This window comes from Bidens hawaiensis, unplaced genomic scaffold (assembly GCF_021521415.1).
Source record: "Bidens hawaiensis isolate Kalapana, Puna unplaced genomic scaffold, B.hawaiensis_p1.1 tig00013519_1, whole genome shotgun sequence".
NCBI classification, from domain to species: Eukaryota; Viridiplantae; Streptophyta; class Magnoliopsida; order Asterales; family Asteraceae; genus Bidens; species Bidens hawaiensis.
In genome coordinates, this window is record NW_027492147.1 from 295,178 (window position 1) to 304,243 (window position 9,066).

Below are 9,066 nucleotides of genomic sequence, written 5' to 3' on the forward strand. Positions count from 1 at the left end.
TTTTCTGTGTTTGACCGCCTTGCCATTATGTAGTCATGTGTACAGTGCGGTTAGATGCTGAGTAATTCCGCTTTCATCGTGAACCCACATAAATCATGTGAAGTGAACTCTCCTTCTCTACTGATTCAGGGGGGTTTCATAGGTAAGCCTGTCTTTGTCTCAATTGAGCCTTTAAATTTCATGAAAATCAAACGCTTCACCAATTTCTTCTACAAAAACGTCCATATGTATCATGATAAATTGTCTATTCAAACTTACCAGCAAGTGTGGGTGGGACAATCAGACCGCAGAGGTCACCATGAACCAACTCAAACGAGCGAATGGCTCCAAAAGCAGTTGCGACCACATGAACAAACTTCTCTTTTGCTTTTCAACTAAACATGGCTCCCACGTGATTCTTGTGTTTCACATTTGGCAACCCATAGATGAGATATCTTCTTGCCTTATGTAAATTAACAAAGAGCATATGTGCCCAAGTCTTGCATGCTAGTGTCATGCATCATCTTGGATCATTGATTGAAAACATACGGAAACACCAATCTTCATTTTTATTCTAGAGAACTTGTAATGACACATAAATTATAGAGAAGATTAGCATGGATCAATTGTACAATCTAGAAAAATCCCACCGGCCATGGACATGAGAGATACTTGGTTCATATTCTAAAATCACCAACGCATTTTGGGGTTAATGCTAGTGGACGAGAGAAAAGCTCCACAGTTAAGCGTGCTTGGGGTGAAAATAGTACTAGGATGGGTGACCACATGGGAAGTCTCCATGGGGGCAACAAAAAACAAATATACGAGTCCATGAAGTGGTCATCAACCGGGAGTAAAGCAGACAATATTGGTGGTATGAGGGGCCAAGATGTTAAAAATGGTATCAGAGCCAGTCCTGAGTAGTTTGGGATAGTTGTGACATCTGCCCGATCCGACCCGACCCAGGTACCCGTTTTCTGATCCGATTCTTTTTATGATTTAAAATTTAATTATTTTCTTTTAAAACTTGACATTTAAAATATACATATTACTAATAATATTTTCCTTCCCGCCTCTTCCTCTCTCTTCCTTTCCGCCGTCCCGTCCCTCTTCTTCTCTCCGCCTTCTTTTCTCTCTTGTTGCCGTCCCGCCCTTAAGCCTTGAACCCCCCCTTCTTTTTGTTTGTCCTTTGTTTCTTCCCGCCTAAGGATGTCTGCGCAGCTCCACGCGCCAGACTCCTTACAAGGAAGCCTGCGTGAAGACCATCTGTTGCTGCGATACGCGAGGCGAACTGTTCTCGCAGCGCGCTAAGAATTGTAGTTCTCGTAGCGCGCTAAGAATGGTAGTTCTTCCCGCGACGCGCTAAGGATTTGTAGTTCTTCCCGCGGCGCGCTAAAAATGGTAGTTCTTCCCGCGACGCGCTAAGGATTTGTAGTTCTTCCCGCGGCGCGCTAAGGATAATAGTTCTTCCCGCGGCGCGCTAAGGTTTGTTCTGTCAGCCTTCGCCCTCGCGCGTGCGCTCGATGCCTTCTCGCGCTAAACCCCTTTGAGTCTTTTCTTCTGTTTAATCCAGCCGTTTACTTTTGTGTTGTCTTATCTTCTGTGCTGTTGACCTGACCTATCTTATGTCTGAAAAGCCACTTTTGGCGCAGCATGCGCACCAACCCCATTGGTTGACAGAAAAAGTGACTGACATTATCTTTTGAGATCTGCTTTTCCATGCTTGACCAGTACCTTTATCTGACCCGCCCATGCCTGTTTACTGTTACCTGTCAGCTTTTCCTTTGCCCCCTGCAGCTGCCATATCTTTTGATATCTTTTGCTTTTGGAATCTTTTACTTTTTGGAGATCTTTTCCCCTTTTCTATGGATTGTGTTCCCTAGGGTTTCCCTATAAATAATAATGTTAATTTCCTAACACTACACACACAAAGCACTTAAACTCTCCTGTTCTCTCTTACTCCTTGCCGTTGTTCTTCCTCTGCCGTCTCCTCTCTCTTTGCCTTCGTCTTCTATCCTGTTCTGCCCTGCTTTTCCGGTAATATATATATTATATATAATAATTTACTTATTAATTATGCTAACTTATAATCAAGACTTAAATCAAATCATTAAAACAATAATCTTATTTATAGGTTAACTTGTGCTTGTTTAAAGTTGGTTCTTGCTTTATCTTACACCGCATCGTTTATCAAGTGAGTAATCTCGTACCTAATCCCTTTTTATTTTAATGTTTTGGGATGTTCATGTGTTCGTACAAACTTAGAGTCTTAAACTGTTTATGAACTTTAGTCGCGCAGTATCCCATGTGTTGAGGACGTAGACTTGGCTGTTCATTTGTATGTGTGGATCATTAACCGTCTTGTCGGTCTATTCCGCAGTTCTCATGGTACCATTAGATGAACACGGGAGAACTATCGTTTATGATTTTCTCTTTTGTTTACACTTGCACAGTCTTTCTTGTTTGTGAGCTCAATTGTGAGCACTGGCAGTCTATGAGTATGAATCTTAGAGTTGGTCCCGATCGGATTACACCCTTGTTGAAAACCAGACATACACATGTTGCGCGCAGATTTATTGTTATCTATGTATTGTATTAAACTTGATTTCTCACCAACACGCAAGTGTTTGACGTTTATTTTAACACATGTTCAGGTTTGCTGTAGCTACATTTGGAGCTTGTGGACACGTAGGACGTTTTTACTTTTGGACCTAGATTAAAATGTATCAAGACAAGTTATTGTTGTTCGAATATTTTGCCTTATAATATATTGATTTACGTTGATTTATGTTATCTTGTGTTTACGTTGCGCGTGCGTGAATGAATATATTTATTAAATATTGACACCCAATAGTGTCACGAGTAATGAAACAATATGTGGCGCCCCGATGTATAATCCGCCTTTGGTCGGGGTGTTACAGATTGGTATCAGAGCTCGTTGACTTTAGGATAGGTGGTTAGACGTAACGGCCTAGAATACCTAAGAGTCCCTTCTCGCGCATGAGAGAAATCTCATGTTTGCGCGCTTATTGTTAATTACTCGTTATTTATGAATATGCTCGCGCCTGCGCAGTATATGATTTTATGTTTTATTTCGCGATATTTCGATTTTTGCTGAATTTCGATTTTTATTGATTTTACTTACATATTCGTTTGTTGGGATTGAAAATCCGAAAAGTCATGGTGATACATGAATAGTTGATTTTCAAATTCCATTTACGATTATGTTCTGAGGTTGGAGACTTGAAAAGTCATGGTGATACATGAATTGTCAACCTCCAACACTCATTTTCTTGTATATTTTATATTAAGGATTGAAAAGTCATGGTGATACATGAATCGTCAATCTCCAATACTCGTTTACTCGTCATTTTAAATTGAGAATTCGGAAGGTCATGGTGATACATAAATTTTCGATTCTCGATTCGAATTTGTTATCTGTATTAAGTTTGCATTCAAATTCATGTTTACTTTAACTGTTGATGGTATCTAACCCCGCGAAACCAAGCTTTATAAGATTATACTTTGCGCTAAGATATTAACAAAACTAAAACTTTTATAGAATGCCTCCGCTATCTCGCCGTCATCAGAGGAGGGAAGCCTCACGCAGGCGTAGACAGCAACGTTCCCAGGAAATGGCCGCCGCAATAGCCCAAGCTTTGAGCCAAACAATACCTCCGGTTATAACATTAAGTCCTTTAATGCGGGTAACCCTCCGAAATTCACAGGGCTTGAAGGAGCCACCGTGATGCTCCAGTGGCTTGAGAAAATAGAAAACACTTTCCTCCACACCCAATGCCCCTCAGACAGACGAACCCTATATGCCTCCAGTGTCCTGGAAGCAAGGGCGCTTACATGGTGGAATGGAGTAGCTCATGCGCGTGGCGCAGAAGCTGCTTCTAGCATGACATGGGAGGAATTCAAGGAAATTCTGACGCGAGAATTCTGCCCTCCCAACGAAGTTAAGCGCCTGGAGGAGGAATTTTGGAATCTTAAGCAATACAGCGGTGAAGCGCGCGAGTACGCGACGCGCTTCCATGAACTAAGCCTGCTTGTCCCTCACCTTGTTACCCCTTCCCGCCGAGCCATAGAGAAATTCCTTGGGGGTCTCCCCATGGAAATTCAAGATTCTGTATGGGCCAGAAACCCAGTTACCCTCTCTGACGCCATCGAATTGGCCGCTGTGCTCAGCGACAACCATGTCAGAGCAGGAACCCTGTTCCTGCGGGGAACTGAGAAGACCAAACCCACCAAAACTGTCCCTGAACCCGCAGAAACCAAACCAGAACCCTCAAACCATAACCAGAAACGTAGGCGCAGACAAGTCTACGCGCTTACCAGCCCGCCCATAGTCCAGCAACCCGCCTACCAACCTCTAGTATACGCCCCTCAACCCCTGTCAGCCTACCCAACTCCCCCTGTAGTCCACAACTATGCCCTAACCAATCCCGCACTCCCTACCCCGCCAACTAAGAAACCCTACACAGGAAACCACCCCTTTTGCCCAACCTGTAGACTCCACCACCCACCTCAAGTCCCATGTCGACTTTGTAACCGATGTGGCCGCGCTGGTCACCTTGCAGAAAACTGTAGAGTCCTTCCCGCCAATCCAATTGCGCCAACACCACCAGTCTACCCGCAGAACCCACAACCAACCTACCAAAACCCACGACCCAGATCGTGCTTCAACTGCGGTGATCCCAGTCATTTCCGGAACGCATGCCCGAGGCTACAAGTTCAGATTACGCAAGCGAATCCGGTGAACCAGATTTCGAACCAAGTGACACGCGGACGAGCTTTTAACATAACCGCGCACCAAGCGCAAGCGAATAATGACGTAGTTAATGGTACATTTTTGCTTAACGGATTTTATGCTTCTGTACTTTTTGATACTGGCGCCGATCAAAGTTTTATTTCTCGCGCGTTTGAGCAGAAGCTTGCGCGACCGCGCAACGATTTAAAAGAAAATTTTTCAGTTGAATTGGCTAATGGCGAAACTGTTTTAATTAACTCAGTGATTAAAAATTGCACGCTTAACCTTAACGAAAACGATTTTCTGATCGACCTCATCCCCATGCCTCTTGGAAGCTTTGATGTTATTATTGGTATGGACTGGCTCTCGAAGAATCGCGCCGAAGTTATTTGCGCCAAGAAGTTGATTCGCATTCCTCGAGAAAACGGTGATCTTCACATCTACGGCGAGAAACCCTCCAGTGGTCTTAAGCTTATGTCTTGCGCCGAAGCCCAAAGACTCATGCGGAAGAAGTGTATTGCATTTTTAGCCCATGTGGTCAAACCCGATGAAGGAAAGAAGAAACTTCGCGAAATCCCTGTTGTGCGTGACTTCCCTGAAGTTTTTCCCGAAGATCTTCCTGGTATCCCTCCCGCTCGTGAAGTCGAGTTTCGTATTGATCTTGTCCCTGGTGCTTCCCCCGTAGCCAAATCTCCTTATCGTCTTGCACCCGCTGAGATGCAAGAATTGGCAAGCCAACTTCAAGAGTTGACCGCTAAAGGATTCATTCGCCCTAGCTCTTCGCCCTGGGGTGCTCCGGTGTTGTTCGTTAAAAAGAAAGATGGTACGTTTCGCATGTGTATCGATTACCGCGAGTTGAACAAACTCACCATTAAGAACCGGTATCCCTTACCGCGTATTGACGACCTCTTTGATCAACTCCAAGGTGCCTCTTGTTTCTCCAAGATCGATCTCCGCTCTGGCTATCACCAGTTGCGCATCCTCGATGAAGATATTCCCAAGACTGCTTTTCGTACTCGTTATGGCCATTTTGAATTCTTGGTTATGTCCTTCGGTTTAACCAACGCACCCGCCGTTTTCATGGATCTAATGAATCGGGTGTGTAGGCCTTTCTTGGATAAATTCGTGATTGTGTTTATCGATGATGTTCTGGTGTATTCTAAGACCAAGGCCGAGCATGAGCAACATCTTCGGTTGGTGTTGCAAAAGCTTAGAGCCGAGCAGCTCTTTGCCAAGCTCTCCAAGTGTGAATTCTGGTCTGATGAAGTACAGTTTCTTGGTCATGTTGTAAACAAGATGAGTATTCATGTCGACCCATCCAAGATTGAAGCAATCAAGAACTGGATTACGCCATCCACTCCTACCGAAATCCGTTCCTTCTTGGGCTTAGCTGGTTACTACCGGCGATTTATTTCGAACTTCTCAAAGATCGCATTGCCTTTAACAGCTCTGACGCACAAAGGTAAACCGTATATTTGGGGCTCGAAGCAAGAAGAAGCCTTTCTGACGCTCAAGCGTTTGTTGTGTGAAGCTCCTGTCCTTGCGCTACCTGAGGGTAATGAAGATTTTGTCGTGTATTGCGATGCATCCAACCAAGGTCTCGGTTGTGTTCTTATGCAACGAGGCAAGGTTATCGCTTACGCATCAAGGCAACTCAAGGTTCATGAAAAGAATTATACAACTCACGACCTCGAACTAGGCGCAGTGGTATTTGCCTTGAAGATCTGGAGACACTACCTTTATGGTACTAAGTGTATCCTTTACACCGACCATAAAAGCCTTCAGCATATCTTTGATCAAAAGGAACTCAACATGAGGCAACGCCGATGGAACGAACTCATCAGCGATTACGATTGTGAGATCCGGTATCATCCTGGTAAGGCAAATGTGGTAGCCGATGCGCTCAGCCGTAAACCCAGCCAGCTTAACTGTATCTTGCCGCGCACGCAGCTTCACTTCGCGCCGATCCAAAGCAACCTTGAATCGCGCATTCGTGACGCGCAGCGCGCATCCATCAGTAATGGTAACCTTCGCGCCGAGTTAGCATGTGGCGCGGAAGCTCATTTTGTCCCTAATCTGAGTGGAATTCTCTGCTATCTCAATCGCATCTGGATTCCCTTTGATGAGAATCTTCGCGCTGATATCCTGAGTGAAGCGCATAAATCTCGGTATTCTATTCATCCCGGCGCTGATAAAATGTACAAAGATTTGCGCATTACTTATTGGTGGCCCGGTATGAAAAAGGATATTGCTGTGTTCGTAGCTAAATGCCTGACTTGTTCTAAGGTAAAAGCTGAACACCAACGCCCATCTGGTTTGCTCGAACAACCAGAAATTCCTGCGTGGAAATGGGAATGTATAGCGATGGACTTCATTACCAAGTTACCTTTGACAGCAAGCAAACATGATAGTATTTGGGTAATAGTGGATCGTTTGACTAAGTCTGCTCACTTTTTGCCCATTCGTGAAACCTACCGTGTTGAACAGCTCGCGCAGCTTTATGTCAAGGAGATTGTCTGCCGTCATGGTACTCCTTTGAGCATCATATCTGATCACGATGGCCGTTTTATATCCCGCTTTTGGAAATCTCTCCAATCTGCGCTAGGAACTCGCTTGGACATGAGTACGGCATATCATCCTCAGACTGACGGTCAGTCTGAGCGAACTATTCAAACTCTTGAGGATATGCTCCGATCTAGTGTTCTTGATTTTGGAGGAAATTGGGATTCGCACCTGCCTTTGATCGAGTTCTCTTATAATAACAGCTATCATTCCAGTATCGGTATGGCCCCATTTGAGGCACTTTACGGTCGTAAGTGCCGCTCCCCGATTTGTTGGAGCGAAGTGGGTGAAGCTCAAATCACAGGACCCGAACTTGTTCAAGAGACAACCGATAAAATCGCCAAGATCCGTGATCATCTGCTGACTGCCAGAAGCCGACAGAAGAGTTACGCAGATCGTAGGCGAAAGCCTCTCGAATTTCAAGTTGGTGATCTTGTTCTCCTCAAAGTGTCGCCCTGGAAAGGTGTTGTCCGCTTTGGGAAGAAAGGTAAGCTTGCTCCTCGTTATGTTGGTCCATTCAAGATTCTCGCGCGTGTGGGAAAAGTTGCCTACCGACTTGACCTGCCGCCCGCGCTCAGCAATGTGCATCCAACGTTCCATGTTTCCAATCTCAAGAAATGTTTAGCTGACGAGAACCTTCACATTCCACTTGATGAAGTTCAAGTTGACGAATCCATGCATTTCGTTGAGAAGCCTGTTGAGATTATGGATCGCGAGGTTAAGCAAACCAAGCGCAGTCGTATCCCTATTGTTAAAATTCGCTGGGAGTCCAAGCGCGGAGCCGAGTTTACATGGGAAAGGGAAGATCAAATGAAGATCAAGTACCCGCACCTGTTCTCTGCGCAGCCTACTTCGAGATAAATTTCGGGACGAAATTTCTTAAAGTAGGGGAGACTGTGACATCTGCCCGATCCGACCCGACCCAGGTACCCGTTTTCTGATCCGATTCTTTTTATGATTTAAAATTTAATTATTTTCTTTTAAAACTTGACATTTAAAATATACATATTACTAATAATATTTTCCTTCCCGCCTCTTCCTCTCTCTTCCTTTCCGCCGTCCCGTCCCTCTTCTTCTCTCTGCCTTCTTTTCTCTCTTGTCGCCGTCCCGCCCTTAAGCCTTGAACCCCCCCTTCTTTTTGTTTGTCCTTTGTTTCTTCCCGCCTAAGGATGTCTGCGCAGCTCCACGCGCCAGACTCCTTACAAGGAAGCCTGCGTGAAGACCATCTGTTGCTGCGATACGCGAGGCGAACTGTTCTCGCAGCGCGCTAAGAATTGTAGTTCTCGTAGCGCGCTAAGAATGGTAGTTCTTCCCGCGATGCGCTAAGGATTTGTAGTTCTTCCCGCGGCGCGCTAAGAATGGTAGTTCTTCCCGCGACGCGCTAAGGATTTGTAGTTCTTCCCGCGGCGCGCTAAGGATAATAGTTCTTCCCGCGGCGCGCTAAGGTTTGTTCTGTCAGCCTTCGCCCTCGCGCGTGCGCTCGATGCCTTCTCGCGCTAAACCCCTTTGAGTCTTTTCTTCTGTTTAATCCAGCCGTTTACTTTTGTGTTGTCTTATCTTCTGTGCTGTTGACCTGACCTATCTTATGTCTGAAAAGCCACTTTTGGCGCAGCATGCGCACCAACCCCATTGGTTGACAGAAAAAGTGACTGACATTATCTTTTGAGATCTGCTTTTCCATGCTTGACCAGTACCTTTATCTGACCCGCCCATGCCTGTTTACTGTTACCTGTCAGCTTTTCCTTTGCCCCCTGCAGCTGCCATATCTTTTG